The sequence below is a fragment of the Achroia grisella genome, unplaced genomic scaffold (genome assembly GCF_030625045.1).
Source record: "Achroia grisella isolate CSIRO2021 unplaced genomic scaffold, CSIRO_AGI_Agris_v1 utg109, whole genome shotgun sequence".
NCBI classification, from domain to species: domain Eukaryota; kingdom Metazoa; phylum Arthropoda; class Insecta; order Lepidoptera; family Pyralidae; genus Achroia; species Achroia grisella.
Window position 1 is genome coordinate 8,316,446 of NW_026712573.1, and position 23,796 is coordinate 8,340,241.

Genomic DNA, 23,796 nt, shown 5'->3' on the forward strand with positions numbered 1-23,796 from the left:
CTTTTTCAAAGTTCTCTCCCTAGATTCGTGAAGGACAAGAATTGAAGGATATTCTTAGGAGCAATGATTTTTATCTTCTCAGAATGGAATGTATATTTGCCAAAAGAGATATTTCGTATCTGAATGAGTGGGCTACATTGGATGTGTAGTAGAGTTTCTGCTTGGCAAAATCTGCAGATTGTTGTTAAGCTAAGGCCTAATTTCGCCATGTATTTATTCAATTTGGAGTCTCCAGAGAGGGCCATAATCATGTCATGATGCATATATTGTTTTTGACTACTTATTTCAATAAATAATAAACGTAACTAATTTATGGTTGATAAGATGTTACTCTGTACGTGTAATCCTCTGAGTAGCAACGAATCTATTTCGAGAGTACTTACTGGTAATTAAAACAAAAATAACATTAATAGAGACTGCCTCTAATAACATCAACATTAGAATTACTGTTGGTTTATTTCCTACCCTTAAAGAGAATATATACGGTTACATATATGGTTATGCTTGTTTTGATAATATTAATTACAAACATAAAAAAAAATCTCTCCCATTTATAATATTAGTAAAAGTATCATGATTTTCATATCTTATCAAACATATACACATCCATACTTACAGTATAGATTGATAGATCTATGGATAGATGTTTGTTACTCTTTCTCGCAAGACCTACTGAACGGATTTTGATGAAACGTTACAATATAGAATATATAGAATAACAGATAGGATATAAATTTCATGCGGGTGAAATTGCGGGCTCAGCTAGTTATCAATATTGTTCCTAGTTACTGTATTTCTATTTTTTTATACACATAAACAGCACATAGCACAGGGAACAAAGGTACTTGTGGCTCACCTGATGGTAAGTGATTACCGCCGCCGATGAGCACCCGCAACACCAGGGGAATTGCAAGTTCTTCTACAAAATGTCTTTAATTTTTTAAAACGAGCACTGGCTTAAATATATTAGCCTGTACATAATCATAATTCGCAATTTTCTATATGAATCTATTTCTGGAGAGCTGGTAATTAAAAGCAAAATAACATTAACAGATAGTCTCTAATAACATAAACATCAATATTACCGGTAGTTTGTTTTCAAATGGAACAGATATTGTTACAATTTGCGGTTGTCAACCACTTTATTGTTACCGCGATTGTGGATTGTAATTTGTTATTTATTACGGTATTTAGTTAAATTGTTAATTATTAAGTACATTATATATATATTTCAATGTTGTTAGTAAAGTATATCATATATGTCTCACGACAACACACACACCACCATCTCGTCCCCATGCTAAGCAAAGCTTGTGCTATGGGTACCAGACTACTGATATATCCATATCCATAGATGATTTTATTTGTAAATACATACATAATATATAAATACATGTTTGTACCATAAGAGAAATCGAATCCGAGTCCATCCGACGTGTCAAACCGCTAGATCACCAAGGCCTTCATAATAGAATAGAATTTAAGAGATTACCTTTTATCTTACTGCTGGTTATTTACTTGGTTATTTAATTTTAACTACAACGTGTAATATCTTGGAAAAGTTAGAAATATAAAGTTAAAAATAATGTAGCAAGACCAATTTTCATATCTATATTGAATTTATGACCTCAAAATGCGGCTATAATCTAATACTTGATAATGTAATACTCCCCTAAGCCGCGCGGACATGGTCTTCTAATGAACTTCTGCTGGAGTTCGTTTGATATATGAAATTTGCAAGTATTCGGAATTTTCCAAAGTATCCTTATTCAGAGCAGAAGCATCAGTTCATTTCGCTTCGAAATTTTCTTCAGTATGTTGATGAAAGGCGAAAATGTATTATGGTACATACTTAATTGAGAACGCCGTTGCCTAATCGACTGGGGGTTGTTAACTATTGATTTAAACTCTATACCGTGAGTCAGGAGTTTGTAAATAGGCACCACCAAAGAATATGGTGTCTTTTTTATATATGTTTCGATATATTTTTATGTTTGTTAATTTGCCGGTTTGTTGACAAACCAAATTAATTCATGACACTGCGGTAGACTCAATACTTAATAAAAGGTATGTCACATGGTGGAGTCGCCAACAGTTTTCGAATTATTTACTTTAAAAGAATTAGATTCAGTAAAATGCTTTTGTTATGTAATATTATGTTATCTGTGCTTTTATCAATACATGAATAGTTTGTGAGAGATCCAGAAACAGAGAAAGAGTGTTATGGCATTTAGAATATTTTAATTAAATTAAAAATTGAATATCCGTTTTGTTACTTGATAAGATTCTTTTTTTTTATGTAATAAATGAGTACGATTTGTTGCACAAAAATTACTAAACCGACGATAAATCCTCACAATTTCTACATAAGAATAGTAAAAAGTATACGAAAACCTATATTTATTATGAATAGACAATTTTTTTAATGAAATCTTCTTATACCAATCCAGATTTAGACGCTATCTCCGATCTTACAAACTTACTAACACGCAATTAATCTAGTTAGTTAACAGCATATCCAGTTTAGCCTATTTAAGTCTTAATCGGTGATCGGCAAACCTGAGTTTAGAATTATTCCCTCTATAGCGTACTTCCTAGCCTGTCTACGTAATAACCCCCTCGAGAGTGGAACTTTCAGCGAAATTAACAAAGTTCGGGCCCCTCAGCTCACCGGGATCTCAGGCAACATAAATTGTGATGAAATTTGAAAATAAAAATAGGCCCTTGGAAAATTTGAGGGGTTAACTGGTCTGGATTGTTGAAGCCGAGTAATAAATTTCGCCTCTTCGTCAGGTTTAGCGCTCGTACATTTATGTTTTCCTTATAGCCGTGTGAGGTACACTTAATTGTGCCATGTGCCGCAAATGTATGGCTTTGGAAAGCGTAATTGTATACGTATATCACACGCTATTCGTGTGTACGGAATTAATAGTATTCTTCTAATCATTTCAGTATTTATTTTGATTCCAACTTGCTATTATCAGATAGTATGTAGGTATAAGATTTGTGTAAATTTGAAATTATTGCTAAAAAAATAACTTTATATATAACTTTTATATAGTTTACTTTTTTTCGAGACAAAATATAACCTTTATCTATTCTCGTGATATATCTACCGTCACATCAAATTCCATGAAAGTTTATTTAGCCTCCTAGTAGTAGGCACGATTAATTCCACAGGCAATACGTAGGATTTACATTAAAATCTAGGTAATATATATTTTTTTCTCTATGATTTTTCATTACTATTTTATAAGTTGAGAAATTCCACGTTAGGATAAAATTACACTGAGTACTATTAATTAAGATTTTTATTATAATAATAGATTTTTATTACATATAGGAGATTATTTACTTAGTCTACAAATACTTTATATATTTGTATAGAAAACGTATATCCGAATATATATTGGTTGTTCCCCTATTGTCCAATCAATCTCAATCTATCAAACCCATCATTATCAGCACCGGTATTGGTAATTATTTACATATTAGGTACTGAATAATATTTTATATTTAAATAAATAGAAACGGTTCTTTTATAAGAATGACTTATATCAGCTACAAATATATAGCGTGATACGAATATGATAAAAATTATACAATTATTACCATATAAAGTATCAAATAAATATATACATACACTCACGATGGTCATCCCATATGAAGTAGTTAGAGGTTCTGACTCACTGAACTCAGGACCTCTTGGTCTTCATTCAAGATTATATATAACTAGGCCATAACGCTCTTTTGGTGTGTTAGCGGTATAATTTTTCTGTAACTGAACTTTATCGATATATTAATAAGAATGCTGAATTAGTTATTTAGCATTTTTACTGGATTGTGCTTCGGAAAACCTAGTTGTAGAATTGTTAGGGATATTTGATCATAGTGGTTTTGTTACAATTCCACGTTTCATGTTGAATTGTGATTCAATTGATTCAATTTTGGAAAAGCAATTTTTGTATTCTTTCACATTTAAAATTTTAATTAATATTTGGTAACTAACTGTATTTCACATGGATTTATTACAGGGATAATCAATTTCAATCAGGTAATTTGCAACCATCTGCCGACAATCACAGCAAAGTTTTTGCGGTATCCCCACCAAGTCATGAACACCTATTAGCAAGGACTTATAATCGCTAATAGTGCAATCGTCTTAACCATTAAACGAACAAGTTCTTAAGTACTAAGTTACAAGTAACATCTATTTACCAAAGGAAGATAGATCTTAGGCGTCCATTATCGTGTGTCCCTCTTAATCAATTTAATGGGTAACGGATCACGAAACTTCGCTGGCCGCAGGCAGATTAAGTGTGCTGTATAATATCCTTAAATAGTTAAAATTGCTATAGATTGTATATCTACTTGTAATATAGAAGGCGTAACGAAAGGACATACATCCATAATGAACGGGTCGCCGCATACGTTTTTATAATCTGTAGCGCCTTTCGTTTGCGTGGAAAAATGCACTATTTCTGCAGATAGTTCTCTTATTACATGTTCTTATTTTGTTGTCTTTGTAATTTTATGTTACTTGTATGTATAACTAAGCTGCACTAATCCGAGTATATTAATACAGCCTATAACATCCTCTAAGTAATGTATTCCTAATGTTTGATTATTTTTTATTTGAACAAAATAGAGACAAAATTTATTCATCTGCACATCATTTAATGCATTGTTAACATAATTTAAAGATAAATTTGTATGGACACAAAGATATTGTTTTTGATGATTAAGAAAACATTTTTAGTTTCTTAGTAATCAATTGATCAGTCTTCATAACATTGGTGGTGTGTTTATAGTATAAAATACTATGCAGTTTTATTATGAATTTGTAAAATATGAAATAGTCATGAAAACTATGTAATAGTATTTGATTATTACAATAATTTATTCCAAAAGAAAATTCATTCATCTATCATTGACCAAATTAAGTACCTATTTACAGGTTTAGTTCTAATTTACATGGAGTTCATTTAAATCCTTGCAATACCGTATCCGCATTATGTACATTTCACGAAATTTATCTAAAAGGAGATACCAAGTAATAGCGCGTTAAAGCACTTAGGGTAAGTTACGGATATTTATCATTTGGGAGAATTTTACGTGACACTGTATCCGGGTAGGGGCATCTTTCACACCGTCTTCTCGGGAAGGTTAATGCATCAATGACAAAGAACGCGAGAAATTCAAACTGCGTAGTATGCGTGAGTGTATTTTTAACATAATGGATGATTGGTATTTATTTCGGCGATAAAAATTTATTCGGTGACATGGAATTTTTAATTCTTTTATCATAATTGTGTCATTTAAGCATGCTGGATTACAGTCGTCAGCATGTAGGTGAATTATGTGATAAAATAAAATCCTAACTGCGGCCGTTAAATGTTTACTAGATATTATTTAAATGACAATAATGGATTGTAATAATAATAATAATAATTTTTAATATAATAATAATGCAATATTTTAATTTCATTGTAATTTTTTACACACCGGAAACGGCAGGGCATGTTTTAAACTATTATAATCATAAGACCACTGTGTATGACCACATGTTCCAGTAAATAAATAAATAATAATAAAAAAATATTATAATTGTTTAAAATAGGCATGCAAAGTATCCATAAATAGGTAAATGTCTAATTTTTCGGAAATTGCAATCTGTGGTTAAATTATCAATTTTATATACACATTAATGATGAATAAACAGTTTCATTTATTATAAATACAAAAAACAGGCACGATATCAAAATACTCAATATGGAGAAAACTAATAATAAACTATTCTTCTGATCATTGCAAAACCGCAAACCGCAAATTGTTTGAAATCACCAAACTTTCAATTGCTTCAACTACCAGTATCCTATCATATTTTGACTTTTGGTACATTCAAATTACTGTTTCTATATCTATCAAACAATGAATATACGCCTATAATTGTTTTATGGAAATTAATAAGGAAACAGGCAAACACAAAGAGTATCGAAGAAATTGCTTATAAGCATGTAATTAATAAGAATTAATATCATATAAAAATATAATAGATATATTTCATAAAAGTATATAAAGCATTTGTATAGAGTAAATAGTATAGTATCTCGCAATATAAAATTCGTATTCGATAGGAGATATTTCGGTAGCTATTTTTTTATTCTACTCATAGTTCCAAATATTCTTGTCAATTCCAAACAAATACAGCAATCTAAATGACAATAATAGAAGACTCAAGATTATCGCTTACTTCGTTTACTATGGATTACGATGTCTGCTAATATTTAACATTGTCTACGCTAAAGATAGGTTAGGTTTATTCACACAGATTAAAAGTTTTTGAACACAGTATTATTTATTGCTGAAATAAATTTCTGTAATGGCACTTAGTAACGCACTTTAGGAGCCTTAAGTTGTGGCATTATGTAAAACATTATCAAAAGAAAAATAACTCTCAAAGACTAGAATTCATAAACTGATGCAATCCACAAATAAATTAATGTAGATGTATTTAATATTTAAGATTTTAATATTTGAACGAAAAAATTAACTGTAAACGCAATAACATTGCAAAGTTACACGAAGTGTAAAGTGAAAATTGTATTCAGCTACATTTAGAATTTCCTACAGACAATAAACATTTTTTATAAAGATACAGATCTACTGCCATTAATATTAGCCCTCTAGAAAGTTAAAAAGAAATTGTTACAAACAAAAAGCAAAACAACATCAAGATAGCAATATACAAACAATACATTTTGCAAAGTTATCCTAAGTATTCGAAGCAATATATTTTTTTAACAAAGAACTTGAGCGATGAAACTTTATAATGATAAGGAAAGGTTCGAAGTAATTAGCAACAAGAAAGTCTGACTCGTTAAAGCTGTAAAAAGCTTTGATTATGTGAATTTTGAGGGTCAATAAAGGCTGACAGGGAAAAAAAATGTAGCCCGTCCAATTTAGTTCTCCAATTCTTTTCCTCGATATGAAAGTGTTAAACATAATTATTAATTACAGGCATTTATTTTTAGGTATTAAACTTTTCTAGAAAAAAATAACATCAATTGATACAGCGATAATATTTTTCATTTCTTATCAATACTAGAGAGACTGTGCACATAAAGGTCAATACTGAAAAATTCCAAGACTAAATAATCATTATTTAATTTAACATTTGGTCATACCAAATATTAAATTAAGTGTGTTCCTGAAAATAGTATATGAAAAATAAAATATCTCGTAAACTAGATCTGTCTAGAAAACAATATTATGCGTGAGGCTGAAATTACTACATTTTAAGAGGTCATAATTTATTTTACGAATACTGTACGAAAACTTTATTAAGTTGCATCAGGATATTGAAGATTTCCTCATGTCACCTGCTTATATTTTTGTATGCAGTTTTTGCTTGCAGTTTATAGGTTCCAAATGACTTAAGACAGTAAACTTACGGCCTGATGAAGGTATGACTTAGATTGTCTGCTGTATATCTGAGTCACAAAAAATGTGACACGATATTCAGTATGCAACATTGCAATTTATTACAAAATCAGACGATATTGTTAATATTGTGCAACTTTCCCATGTTCGTAGACTTATCTAGCTGTCACATGGTTCCAAAGTTCGCTAGTTCGGTATGTAGGTACAAATTCTGCTGTCTCCAAGTGATTGATTGATGAGCCTAGTTTACCGCCGCCCCTTTTGTGTCCCTAAACTTTTTGTTTACAGGGACAGAGAGGAAAATTCGCAAAGTTTGCCCTGTTAATTTTCGGGGCTGGTAAAAAGTGGGCTCGTTGTTATTCAATAGACGCGGGTGGTAATCGCATAACTAAAATTACAGTACCGTGATAATGTCAAGTTTATTACATTAGCTGTTAGTTGGCAATAGTTAGAAATTATTTTTTTGCTTAGGAAAACAAACTACCACTTTTGTATGCGTGGAAAGTATGTAAATGTATGTTCTTTAAATACTATTACAGAAAAGAAATGTATTTGAAAGAAAATAATATAAAATGAACTATTAATCTATTCTATCTCTATATTGTTATGGTTACTAGTACTACATCAAACTAATTCTTGAATAGTGTATATTAATGTTGTAATACATACTAGATTCATAATTACGGCAATATTTCGGGCAAAAATTATACACAGACATATTTTTTATGTAATTAAAATGACAAACAAGCTGACGGCCCATCTGATAGTTAGAGGTTACCATCGCCCATATAAGAATTGCACTACTTACATAATGTTATCATGTCACGTCTGTGATACTTGAATAGACTCACGGGTGTTGCCATTCTGGCGGAATAAGATGACATGCCTCGTATCCTATAATTTTATTGTCTTATTGATCTTTTAACCGATATATAACTTACATAAGTGAAAGAGACGATTTTTTAGAATGACCTCAATCTTAAAAGATATATGGAAATATATTCTTTCTACTTTTTTAGACAATCATTTATTTGTTTTCTGGAATGATGAATATATGAAGAACGTTAACTCACTAAATTTAATTCTGAATAGAGTAACTACACTTTATGTAAGTTTCTAGAAGATTATTTAAATAATATTGATTACTAATCTAGTATGTATTCTATATAAAGCTGAAACATTATCACGCCCATCAATCAGGTATAAGTTTAGCTGAAAAAATGGCTGTTTCTGATAGATTTATGACTCCAATCATGTTGTTATGACGCTATAAATTTGGATAGAAGTAAATAAATTTTACATGAGATACGAGAACCTTTACTCTTATGATATCAGATTTGACCCGTACCCATACCCGAGGTTAATTTCTACTGTTTATTATAATTATCATTAGTTTTATTTATACACTTTATTGCACCAAATACAGAAAAATCTTAATTAATATTAATATATATATTAATAACAAATACAAAAGTATTAAGTATAAGTACAAAAGGCGGCTTCATAGCTGTGCAATCTTTTACAGACATTCTTTAGGTAGGTGGTGAAGTTATGAGAAATGAGAAGGTGGTGCACATAACAACACAACTAGTATGTAAATAATACATGCTAATATACATAAAAATACTATTATACCATTAATTTCATATAAAATAAAATTTTCAAAATGTTAATTAATTCGATATCGCTTATGCTATTATTTTCACCCAATTTCAGATAAGAGAGTACGGATTTGAAATATATTTTTTACTTTTATAAATTTTATTACCTACGTGTAACAATAATTATTAATTGTTATTTTATTTGTGCAATCTATTAAAAATTAACGAGGTAAACATATATGTAACTAAAGAAAGTAGGACCGATAAGGTGGTAAGAAATGTAAATAATCATTCCCAAATCAATCGCTCAACAATCTAAGCCATAATACCAAGAAATCAAGTGTACAATGGAGGCGCTACATCACTCATGAATACGGATGTTAGGAATGCCTTTTTGATTAATACCATTACTAAATCAGCACTAATGTGCTGGGAGCCAGGTACGTACTGAAATATGTGGCCGCTTTCACATAAATATTTCCGGGTAAACGGTGAATTAGAGATGCGGTAGTAATAATATTGGGTGATACAAAAAAAATCTAGAGAGATAAATAGTCAGTGCATATTTTTTACTTTATTATTTATGTGATATATTAATTAACCATGTACAATATTCCTTATAAATATTAAAATTGAATACTAGGTTTTTTTAAAGTCAAAAAATTTAATCGTATAGAACACCTTCGGGCAATGATGTAAATCATATTTTTTATCATTTTCGATAATTTCATAGAATAATAAGAAAATATTTAGAAAAAATATTTTTATAATTATATCATATTTAATTTTTACATTTGACGTACATTGTTTTATAATAATGTTGTCAAAGCAACAATTGTAATAATGTTTTAAGAGTCTATTTACAATAAAAGTATAAAAATTTCAGAAAACAATAATGTTCAATAAACATTTTATAAATTACATGTTAATGATACATATTTTTTAACAAATTCAACCACATGTGTGCCAATTGGGAAATACATGGAAAAAGTTAACCCATTTTTCAAAATCCAACACGGCGATTGAACGCGAAGTTCGTAATCAAAAAATTTTTCCGACATAACCTGCGTTGCCGTCGTCTAATTTATCGCTCCAATATTAGACAGAAACTTAATAAAGGCTCGATTCATATCAGATATGAACATTAGAACGCTGATCTCAGTATACCTGATACAAGTTTCCTATAATTTTATTACACTACCAGTTGTCGGCCATCTTGTCTCGAGAGATAGGTATAAGAATGGGGTTATTTATCTCCCGTCTTATGTTACCTTCATGAGGACTAATGTTCATGAATTATGGAATAACGCTATACTGTCAGGTGATATGGCATTATCTGGTTATATTTAAGGAGTAATTGAAAGCGATAACGGAAATATCAAGTAGGTGTACTAAGATGTTTATACTTATTAGAAACTGTCTGTTACTCGCGACTTCGCCTGCTGTTTTAGATGACGGGTAGCAACACATTTTGTATGACATATTTCATGATAAATTTTACAGTTACATATTTTACATACAGTTTTTATAGTTACATACTTATTGTAAATAGGTAAATCTTACGAGATTCATGAAAAATAAAAATATTATATATAAGTTTGTAATGTTGTGATTACCATATAATACAGTTTATCAGGACTTATTTTAGAAACATAGTAATACAGAGTACTCAGACAAATCTGAGAACTCGACAAGAGAGAGGCTGAATTAAGAGCTGGAAACTCATTTTAACAGCTATTATTTCAATATATCATTATTACTTCTAGAGTTATATTCCATTTGGAAAAATCCTTAGAGGCACAATGTAGGGTATCTTATATTATGTATATATTAAGAATAGTAATTACATAAAATGTTTTTGTTTACACATTAGTATATTTACATAAATTACATTGTATTTTATACCTTTTAGCAGGAACAGCTAAAAAGTATAAAAATATGCAAGCAACGCAAAGGAAAGGTAGTTTTTACGAGGAACATGAGAATTCTTCTCGCATGAAGACGACTGAATAGAAAAACATGAATGTTGTTGACCTAGTTTACATCAATGGTATTTATATATAAAAAGTTCAAAGAAAACATGCCCTCGGCGTGGTGTTGGAATGGCATTGTGAAAATATCATATAATTTATATTCCTCGTATAAAAAGTCAAAAAGCACGTTCGTAAATTTTGTTATAGATATTAGAACGTCATGTTTTATATTTCCCGACCTTTGACCATTTTTTAATGGTCAAAGGTCAAGTTGAGATTAGAATTTCTCGAATGGTTGAACCAATTTCACCGAGTTTTTATATTTGATGGTTGGCTTAATCGAGATAGCTGTTAGCTAGCTATATTTTTAACAAGAAAAATATTTTTTTTTATGCTATTGGAATAACAAATAGTTGGTAAGTGGTAACCACTGCTTCGGATCCGGAATAGAAATGCATGGTGGATTGCCATTCCGAAAGACTAAGATCGTTCCACTTATCGCGTAATTTCACTGCCTAATTTCTTAACCGAAACCATTTACAAAGCAAGCTACGTAGCAACTGAAATAGGTATACTGTGTACAACAAACAAACAAAATTTGACAGGTACCCACGCATACGATTTTTTATAAAATCTACCTCGGTAAAACGTCTTTTTAATTTTCAATACTTGTATTACCATATCAAAGAGAATTCCTTTAATGAATTTATTAATAATAAATACTGTGTTAGAAGAAAAACTAAATCAATATTTATCGCTGATGTAATCGAAAGCTTCTCGTCTTACAAATTATGGGTCCTTCATCTGTATTCACAAATCGTCAAAGACGTTTAGAAATGAGTCTGTTTACAAAATGCTTTCAGCAGACCTTATATTTGTAGGCAAAATTAATGTATTGTATATAATATTTTAGATGCAGATTATATTATATAAAGTTATTTGAAAATAAATTCAAGCAGTATTAAAGATGCTGTACACGTTTTAATTATTAGTTGAAATTTAAATATTCTCCCACTGACATTTACTACTAGAAAATTACATATTTAGAGTTGTAAATTTTATAATTTATGAGCCTAAACCGTATCTATATCTACATCTATATTTATAAGTGACACTCTAAATGAATAACTTAATTGTCAAACTGAGTATTCATTACTTTAGAATTAAAAAGAATGATTGTAAAAAAGAGATTATTATTTGCATTGCCCCGTTCTTTGTATTGTGAGATAACTTCAGTTTCCAACAAATTTTGCTGATGCTGTTGTAAACGAAATGGTTTATTTTAAAAAAATCAAACCGTTTTGTTAATTGAAGCGTTATGCAAATACTCGTATCGAATTATATAAGGGAAATAGATTTTTTTTACATTTCCTGTTCAACTGAAAAAACCGATAGGCAAACATGAAAATCTCATGTCACAAATCGCATCACGGGGCTTGTTAATTGCATTGGCGTCATCAATTTTTTGCTCTTTTATTCGCTTCCATTGCAAAGTTTCCATAGATCAACCCTTCCCCTGATACTGCATCGTCATTATTCGAATGAATGAATCTTGGTTTTCGGTTCGGCTTTTATGAAAAGAACATGAGAATGAAAAACTGGTGTTAACAGTTACTGTTGCCAGTAGAAATATAATACTCACTTAACAAATAGAATTGTATATTAAGATTAATCCAATTAGTTGAGAAAATTCTATACTCGAAGAAAATTCTTATAAAATCGATTCGCTTGTTAGTTAGTAAGAGGATGTAGCAATATTATTACGTTGTTATGGTTAACGCAAAGTGCAACTTGTCTAAGTTTTAATTAAAAAAAACTTCCTTTATATTATAAAAGAAGTTAATAATAAGTTGATTGTCTAATGCTAAAATCAAAGAATCTGTAAAATATACCTATTTATCACACAATGTTTTTCGTATGACAAAATATACAATTTATAATTTTAATGTATACAATATAAATATGACTGAGGCAAGTCTTATATAAAGTCGTGTTTATTGGAAGTCTTTGCTTAATATGTTTGTATTTTTAAATAGTTTGCAATATCCTTTCTAGTTTAAAGAGTGAGACATGGACCTGAAATAACACCATAGGTCTCCAGGATATACTAAAAAAAGTTTGTAAATGTGATTACTTAACTCTAGTCACAAAAACCGAAATATTGATTAGTATTTATTGAAAAATAGTGACGGATACAGTTGTAGTGCTAGTAATGAAAATGGTTTGTCTATGTATTTAACTCAATTTTGTAATTGTGACCAAAATTGAGTTAAATAAATAATCAAAAGATTCTATTTCTTGCTAAAGTTTGATTATTTTTAGAACAAGTCAACTAATTTAGATAATATGTTTTTAGTGCGGTAATGGATCTACGATACTACGGCGTGTACTGCATAGTGAGTTTACTTTGTAGTAAAAATCATACAGGTTTAGTTTGAATGAAAGAAAACCTCCGAAAACGAAACTAATTTTCACCGTGTAATAAGTTTAGATTAAAAATAGCTGAAAGTTTTAACGGTAACGTTAAATTGAAAATTGCCGAAGATCCGCACAATCAGCTTCCTTGGATCTTGTTGTTATAGTGAAATTTAATGGAATTTTCCAACCATTGCACTTTTCAATTAATTGGAAATCCAATTACGATTTAATACACCCAATAGCGGTTTATCGCGGCGTACCACTGGAGTTTTAGTATCTCATTTCCGAACAGATATACCTAGTGCGAAATTTCTTTAGATTAATGAACTTGTATAGTAGTGTAGCTATACCACGAGACCATCAATTTTTATTTAGAGTAAAGAGACCATATGCCCGTCCTCTTCATAGAATATGTCTTCAAGGTAGATTTAATTAAAATCCGTTCAGCCGTTTAGTCGTTATAATGTAACAAACAGACAAATAGGCATAGCTAGCTAGCTTCTTATTATAATTTTAAATTAGATACGCGTTATCGTTCAATTAAAACATGAGGGATTATAATTTAACATTGTTTTGTGTGAATATTTAAGAGATATTTTCGTTCTATTATAGGAAGGTCAGCTAACTGACTATTGATAGGATTGAATTCAGTATTCTACCAATTCGTCCTGAAAAGATTGATGGGTGACTGACGGGTGAAAGATTGATGAATAAATGCAATGCGAGAGTCGAAGAATGCAGATGGGGAGGCCTAGATTTGCCTGTCATGATCAGATATCAGTTTATTGTACGCTGTTTGAAGATGGTATCAAGCGCGTCCAGTACTAGTAGACATGCTTAAAACATGTATGAAAGAGAACGAAGCAAGAGTTATATATAAAGGTAGGATACAAGAACACGCATTTCTATCTATCTGTCCCGTCAGAGATTAAATTATTTACGTCCTCATCCTATTTATCAGTGTTATTTAATTGAGATAATAAGATATTACACATATAAAAAAAACCTTCACATAAATAGAAACACAAAAGGTTTTTCATGTAATAATAATATCATATATTACACATTTTCTTGGAATTTATCGTCACCGGCTTATGATACGATATATTTTCTTAGCCCCAATAATAACTAGGGACTGAGAAATATTAAAAGAAAATCTCTTTTGAGATAGAAAATATGTACAATAATTTCACAATACCTCTATCAGCATGTTTATACAAAGATTTTAAACAATACCTAATAATTATAGTAATATGATATTTTCATATTACTATAATTATTAGTTTAATGTTATAATGAAGTATTACAAAAATATATGCACTTTCTAGCACTTTCAACAAACTAATTTCGCAATATAACAAAACGTTGACTAAAGGGAAATTTTACTGCTTTAACTTATAACGTATATAACGTTATATATTAATTATGTTCGCGTAAGTGAACACTTATTAGTTATACATCTATATAACATATACGACGCATATTTGGTATTTAAGGTTATTATCAAGGGCACCTTCTATTCATAATATCCTCACAACAGTAGAATCCTCAAAAGCAATTTGTATCGATTTATACTTTCACCTTCGCTTAAATGTCACATACAGATCCATTGAAATTTCCAACAGCTTCCCTTACACGGTCTTCAGATGTAGAACTACTAACTGCATTGAGTTATTTGGTACTAACGTACTAAACAAAATATAATAGCATTTGTTGTCTCTATTGCAATCAGTTGCGGCATCATTGCCTCAGTTCAATTTATTAATTTAAAGACTCTTACTAGGAGATAGAGTTTTGTATTTTAATAAAAAGCAAATTGTCAGTATGAAACAGTGCATAAAGTTGAATAAAACGTTTTTTAATGTATCCTTGTTATTGGGTTGTTTACGGGTTTTATTCCACACGTCGGCAAATCGTATTAGTGCCCATCCTTTGCTCTTATTGTTTCTACCATATAGTCATCAGTTAGTCAGTAAGAGTAATAACTGTTCAAGTAACAGCTGTTCTAATTAATCTAAGACAGACCTACTCAGGAATAACATACAAATTAACTGTTTTATATTTCTACGTGATTTAGGCATATAGATTGTGTTCTCTAGTACGTTAGTATCATAATACCTCCATGTTTACATGCAATATGATAGCACATCAAACAACACTCTCGCGGTAAATTGAAGTTCGAAGGGACAAAGGAGAATAGCAGAACAAATGACGGCTGCGAACAATCGAAAAACGAGCCCATAATATTACTAGAATGTTTCGAGATAGGACGTGAAACAAATCGAGTGGACTCGCGCTGTTCGAATAGGTTCAGAACTTATTCGATTGCAAGTTGATTCCATATGGAAGCTTGGATATATCGAATGCAATGTAAGAGATATTGATTAATGTGTTCTCATAACTTAGTTGTAGTACTAGAAGAAAAGTATGTCACTTTTCAGAATATATAAAAATACTCGTGCCTAGTTTTTCTACTCATATTTTAATACTAGTTGTAATCAGTGGCGCTGTCCGCTTTAATTCAAGTTAACTGTTTTTAGTTAATTAAGAATATGATTATTTTATTATATTCCATTATTTATTTTATTATATTTAATAAAAGTATGTTGTCTCATGAAATTAAAGAATATTAAATATAATTTTCTTGTAAACTAGTTTTATGCAATTTTGCTGTAAATGTTTTCAATCAAAATTTAGTATTTCAATTTTTAATAGTTACATAAAAATTTGAAGAAGGCTAAGCAGCGGGATACTACATATTAGTGAAAAATTATAATAATTATATACCGATTAAGTCAATGATCTGTATATTTGTGTGATTAGCAAGTTCTTCTTTATGAAAGTTAAATAATAAAATTGTACCGTATGTTTTTAGGAAACATTATTTGTAATTGTTTTTTTCATTAGTAATTCAGTAATATTTTTTAAATATTTCTCTTTATATATGTATTACATGTATAGTCCGTATCTTTGCCGATATCCAATTAGCGTTTGCTTCCTATATTATTAGACTAATTAATGGAAATAGCTGATTGCCTAAATTAGGCATATTAAAGTTAATTACAATTGACGTATTCGGTGATAATTAGTAATACATCGTTGTTGATATCTACTTACCGTGGTATTTCTAACGACATACAGTTCCAATGATATATTTATAAATTATAAAGAAATATATGACTTAAGTAACCCCCGAATTATAAAATATAATAATAATAAAAAAGATAATAAGTTTGTAGCTAGGAACCATTTCAATTAGTCAAAGCTAACCTTAGCTTTGAGAAAAAAACTGCAACATTATGGATACATTCGTTTTGGTGCTACATTTCAACATATATACAGACGTTGATATTTAGGAATATATTTATGTATCTGTGGTACCATTCATAAAAGAAGTCGACATAATCGATACAAGAATTTACCTTGTATACTGTAAACAAATACCACGTGTTTTTATGTTTATTTATTAAACGGCGTGTTTTCATATAAAAAATACACAAAAATAAATTCTAATGCCGCCGTTTCGTAAATTGTTAAGGAGCTAGAACTAGCATACGGGTACGTCTAAATTTTAAGGTATTAACAACGTTTTCATATTATTATAAAAATATGTTAATTTTCTTATTACTATATCTTGTATATCTAATATGTTATAATATTTCTTACCTGTCTAAATGTATAATATATATAGCTCTTTACATAATTATGAATGATAAACGACTACAATCGAGATGCGATGGATAACATGGATAATTGGAGTGACAAGGAATGATAGGATAAGGGTATGAGGTATATAACCATCATTTATATTAACTCTAAACGTTACCAATGTTAAGACCTTTTTAACTTTATGTTTTATGATATCATTGAGAAATTGTTAATATACTAATTTTCACTTTATATATCTCCGTATACATTTCGTTACAATAAATCTATTTTATTTGAGACACAATTCGAAATTTTACACTACACATACACAATTTCACATACAAAAATTACTCGATTTGACAATCCCCTTTGTAAAATAGCTAATTAATAACATATGATAATTAAGAAACATTTTGTACTTAGTTTTCTGTATGTCGTACAGTAACTTCGACTCTACATAGTATATATTAAATGTAAACGTCTACGCATACTGATACTTGCGTGTGCATGTAATATAAAATCAGCAAATAAAATTTTAAAACACTTATTCATGTTTATTCTATCTATAGGATATCCTATTAGAGCTGCTTCTGAATTTGGGCACATACAAAGACTAAAATATATACCGTCACGATCTTTATTCTACATGGAGTAGTCAGAGGTATTCTCTACTGTAGATGTTGTGATGACTGCAAGAGATGGCTAGTATAGCCGCACTTCCCTGGGTATATTTGAATACAATGTGGCAGAAGGTAACATGAACTTACCACGTCACTGGGATTATTTTTTTATTTATAATGGGCATTGCGTACACCGGGTATAGTGAGAATATAAAAAATTTTTTTTTGGGTTGAACTCCCAATCTCTTGAGTATAATTCGGAGTAGTAAACCACTAGATTACGAGGATCCCAAACGCTACAAAGATTGTAATTACAAAACTAGTATCTGACTATAAAATCTCTCAAACTAAGAAGTGCTTTAAAGGATTAGGTGAACACCAAATTCAGTAGAGCGATTAAGGGTTAGGCTATTCCAGATTTCAGCCATGGGAATTAGAACTTTATGCCACCATAAAATACAAGACCTCATACGACGTGTGAGCCATTATGTATAATCATAGAGCTTCATTAAAATGATTCGCCCATAAAACAAGAAGTTTTAAAGTTTAATGTCTTCTCTTATTTGAGTCCATATTGCATACGATTAAGTTGAGGGGACACTGGGTTTAATTATCATAAGCTCACGTCTTTTCCCTTTTTGGATAAGCAGAGACCACAGATGAGGGTTAAGCTATTATTTAAATAAGATTCAAATTTATGTATTAATTTTGGTAATTTTGTTTTTTTAGCAAATACAGTAGAGGGCTAAAATACGTTTTTTAGATATTTTTATCTATACCTCACTGTATATTTATATAAAAGCATATGGAATTCAAAATACTAAATTCGCAGAGAGGTGACCTCAGTATTGAATCGAAAAAGATGATTATTGACTTTTTTAGTGTTACTTTTTCATATGTCTGTTACAAGCTTATTATACTACATATACTTTAGTCCTTTTCTTTTACATTCTTTCCAAATGTACATAGGTCTGCTATTAATTGTACATATGTGTAAAAATATGTAAATAAGTTGTTATTTTATTAATATATAATTTTAAACCAAAAAGTTACGAGCCATCTACCCTTTTCTTCTTTTTATTTTCTATCTCTTTTAAGATCTCCTTTTGTATCAGTTAAAGTAAGTTTTTTTTATTCTGTAATTGCAATATTATATATATATATATCAGTCTCATCTATTTCAGCTGCTAGGCAGCTTGCTTTGTAAGCTGGGTTCATGTGGGAGAACAGGCAATGAAATTAAATGAATGATATGGCATGACGTCTTAGTCCTCTGGAATCCCACGGACGTCACATGATAGCATGATGTCCGTGATGTGTTTTGGTTATAACTTACTGTTAAGTTTTCTGTTGGTAATCCAATTAAATAAAGAAAGAGGTCAATATACAGACTAGAGAAAATTTTTAGAAGTACTCCCCTGTAATTGAGCTGATAGTTTCCATTATTAACAATATCGTCCTACTATAATTAGTATAGCTGTATGCAAATAAAGTACATAGATGCAACATATTATACAATACAGTGAGTATTGTATAAGCATAGGCATGCAATAAAATTCAAATTCATTCATTCGGTACAGTTCGACATATATTATTAGCATACATTACATTTGAGCGGATTGTTATAACGGTAATCGATTATCACCCTCTCCGGGGTGACAGATCAATGGGGTTATGGCGAAACGACACGCATCAAATTTGTTTTTGTCAGTTTACGTTGGTGTTAAAAATATCGTTACATATAAAATAAAAAACGTGTTTAGGTTTCATGGTACCGTTTTGTATTGATTTGTATATTTACAAATAAATCTGTTTATATGATTAAATTAACATTACCCGACACGTCGTTTACACAAAGTTCTATATGTATTTCACATAAATAATGTTGACCAATTACACAATGCCATCTAGTTTTAATCAGAGCCTTTAAGTTTCAATACTTACATAAGAAAAACGGAACCAACACAAACGTATAGGAATAAACATGTTTACATTATGCAGGAATCGAACCTGGATCTGGAGCATGGAGACCTCTAGACGCCCAGGTAGTTAAAATATATCTAAGGTCATTGCAGGTAAAATAGGTTGCAGGTAAAGCAGTTAAAATAGGAGTGTAAACTCCTAGTGAAATATGTATAGTATAAAATGTTATTTTGTTATTTATTTACATTGATACCTAATCATAATATTATTCATTTTAGCTTTCTCTTGTGAATACAGACGTTGGAAAATGTACCTACATATACAATATATAAGTATGAAAATATTTCACATAATAATAGTGTTACATTGAGAATTGAAAACACGTACATTGTTATTCGGGAGAGCACCCTCATATAACAATGTATGAATTCTCAATGTAACACTTTCTTTACATCTCAGACTTAACCCGCCGAATGCCGTTAAACATCGTGCTGCATAAAGCTTGAAAGTTGGACAATTAAATTCACAGTTGCGGTCGTTTCGTCCTGAAGACTGCCCAAATGATGCAATATAAGCTGGCTCTGATTTAGTCCCTTCAATTGTACATAAATACATAGTACTACGGAATTAAGTAGACGGAACTGCAAGTACTTATGTATCAACGTAAACTTTTGGCCGTAAATAAATAAATCTGTACAATACACACGGCGTTAACTAGTCTCAGACTAATCAGAGTTTATACTACAGATACTAGATAATTTATATAAATTCTAAAATATATTTCTTGTAAAGGCATTGAAGAGTTCCATATCATATCGGTTCATAAGTATTTTTCCTGGAAATTTATTCCACAGTGTGGTTTCCAAACGTGGTAAAAATTCTGGAAAACAATGTGTAATATGGCAATTCAAATTGTCAAGATTGAATTGAATTCGTCTAATTAAGCTGTAAAGTATAGCTATGGCCAACATAGTTATAATAAATATACCTATGATATATATGATAGAAGATGCACGCAGAGATGTGTCTACAAATACCTATGAATATTTTATTTTTCATCCTTCTTTCCTTATCACAAAGATTTTACTGCTATTTTTTTCGGTGGCATTATATTCATTTCTATTGAATATGTAATCCAATTCATTCAGTTCAAAACGTATTGTGTGTTTCGAGTTTTTCGTCTTCTCTCCAAGGAATCGGTCGCGAAAAAAATATTTCTCGGTTGATATACAAAATTTCTTTTCTATACTTTATTCATTCATTGGAACGTTTATAATTTCTGTTTAGGCATACAATCTATTTAGTAATATATTATATGGTATTTCGTATAAAAATAAATCATTCGTAAAATTTCCTGTAATATGAATAAAACGTTTTATTGGAATACCTAATTTAAATTTAGAGTAATTTTCCAACAATATTTATGAATAGTTTTTTTATACAAGTCAACTAGTATTTGATTAAGTTATTTTTGTGAAAGGAACTCGGAATATAGCATAAATTTAGTATTAGAATTTGCTGCACATTGAAAATTATTATATAAAATTAAAGGTAATTTTTATTGAAGGATTTTTTTATTGAATCTGTAATGCATGCTTATTTCAAAGTAAAAAAAAACCACATTTACCCTACAGTTGTATTTAAAGATGAATAGTGCAGTTTTTTGTTCAAATTTCAGACTAACAAATCGTGGTATACTATTCAAAAACCACAAACAAAACTAAAATATCAAGAACATGTAACTTTACATTTAGCAACTACATTGTCACAAGTCATTAACTAAAGGCGTGTTCCTAATAGACCTCTTAAATGAAAAATATAACGACTGTTTTATACGTTTTGTTTACAACAACAGCGTATACAACCACACCATTAAAATGCCTATAACACTTAGGGAGCTCCCTAAATGAAAACATTAAAAAATCTAAGCACGAAATTTTCCATGGCACAGTGTGTACCGAAATACTTGTTTTTGTACAAAGTAATTTTTGCCAAGAGCTCGCTCTCTACACCACTGTGTTGGACCGACAAAGTTATGAGTCCTAACGCGGCTCAGTGACATCACCCTTAATCCCCTGGTTTACGATCTACTGCAACATGCTCTATTGTATTGTGCTGGGTTTCTAGTACTGCATTCACATAGACGGTAATTAGAAGTGGCTTGAAATCTTACATGTTTAATTGCTAGCTTCACTACTAAACTATTACATGTCCATTGCTTATGTAAACATTGTAAATATTGAAAAGAAATAAAATATCTTTATGATATGTTAAATCTACCGTCTATTATGTCGAGATTTGATATTTAATAATTATATTACAGATACGAGTATATCATACAAAATGTATATTTACTATAATAATTCGTCTTGGACAATACACTTTTATTAATTATGTCATAATATATTTAAGTTTCTCGAAGGTAATTTCGTCTTAGCTAGGTATGTATGTAACAGATTTTTCTTCTAAATCATATTTTATCCAATAATATTTTGTGTGCCGTCTTATACCAACGTACGAATTACATATTCTTGTTTCCTTTAAATGTAATTATTAAGAAAATTGAGACTTTTTTATATTTTTATGAAATTATGTTATTAGATGATGAGATGATTATAATTAAGTTCAATAGAAATATTATTTTACGGTTTACTATTTTTTGTTTTGGATTTTACATTATATTACTAATTACTCGTTGTAGTATTAAATATCTTATCCACGAATATATGTCATTATTTTTATTTATTTGAAGGAGTATTCTGTAATAATATTTTTGTTGGTGTGAAAGTCCCTTTATAAGACCGTGTTCATTGCGAATTGTGTCATAAAGTTCAACCTTATTCCTATCTTCGCGTTCTTCTTTAACATTCGTTGCTTTTATTAAAGTCATCGCATATAATTTTTTGTGAAATGTCGCTTTAAGATATCGCAATATGTCTTATGCATATTTTTTTTGTTCTCAGGAACGTTTGTGTCTGGCTGGCTTCCAACGTACGAATACAAAGGTAAAAAGAAACAGATTCTTTTATATATACGTTGATCAACAATACACTACTAGTAGATGTTTTCTAACGAGTTTGATAACGCCTCTCGAATGGGCTCTTATTTTTAATATTGACTAGTCTATGTTTTAAGTGAATTTTCCGGACAAATTCAACGCTGGAAAATTATTTTTCATATTGTATCACCGACTCTCAGTCTATCCTTATAATATGTATTAGTATCCGTAGAATATTCTCCATCATGAAATAATATTAAACATAACCAAATAACAGGACTGCAACTAATATCAGCAATATAAAAACATGACTGTAGACGAAAAATATTGTAATTTAGACGAAAATAGTCCCAGTGGGCGATATATTTGTAATCAACAGACTAGTACTTTGACAGTACAGGAAATAGTTCAACATTGCGATATTCAACTCTCCAACTGATCTGCCAAGCGTGCAACTCATAGCTATGTCCTAACGACATCATGGAAGTGATATATATTGTGCAATAAACATATATGGGTTTTGTGCTGTGCCTAAACAAATGCAGTGTACTATTTCAGCGCCATGCCAGTTGCCAAAAAAATGAATTATGATGCGTTTGCGTTAAACGCTTTTCAGATAGCAGTTGGGACGTAGTGCAGTCGTTATGAAAAACTAATAACGGGTTTAAGATTTATTGTTAAATATCTTTATGAAACAGACTATATCCACCATGCAGACGATTGCTAGGACTAATAGATTATTGATACATTTTTAATTTCTTGCTTCTTATGGTAGAAAATATAATAAAAAAATAAAGGTTTAGTAGTGACGTTACTGAACAGACAAAAAGTAGTTATTTAGAAACTTGTAAGTAGATAGGATATAATTTTAGTTACATTATACATTATAGAAAATATAAGCCTCATATATAAGCCTCATTACAGAAAAAATAAGATCTCGTTGCTGAAAGGATTTTTTCAAGGTAACCTTAGAGAAATAGATTTCTTTGTATAGGGAGAAAAGATGAAGCTATTATAACTGTGTTATTACTATGTATTAAGTCCAGCTGGCCTCTAAGTAATAAAGTTTAACACTTTGTAAATTACACAACAATAAAATACGTATTTAATTTTGGTTCGTTAACAAATACCTGTTTTCAATAACCAGTATTTGTATCTACTCATAGTATTAT

At 30.0% G+C, this 23,796-nt stretch overlaps 1 protein-coding gene across 2 annotated transcripts in view; it reads left to right on the forward strand.

Annotated features, from left to right (window-relative positions):
* LOC131844307 (TWiK family of potassium channels protein 9-like) overlaps positions 1-23,796 on the forward strand; it is a 283,305-nt gene that overhangs the window by 153,649 nt on the left and 105,860 nt on the right. For both annotated transcript variants that reach the window (XM_059193160.1, XM_059193168.1), the window contains one exon: positions 22,590-22,631. The gene's annotated coding sequence lies outside the window, so the exon portion shown is untranslated. The remainder of the gene's footprint in view (positions 1-22,589; positions 22,632-23,796) is intronic.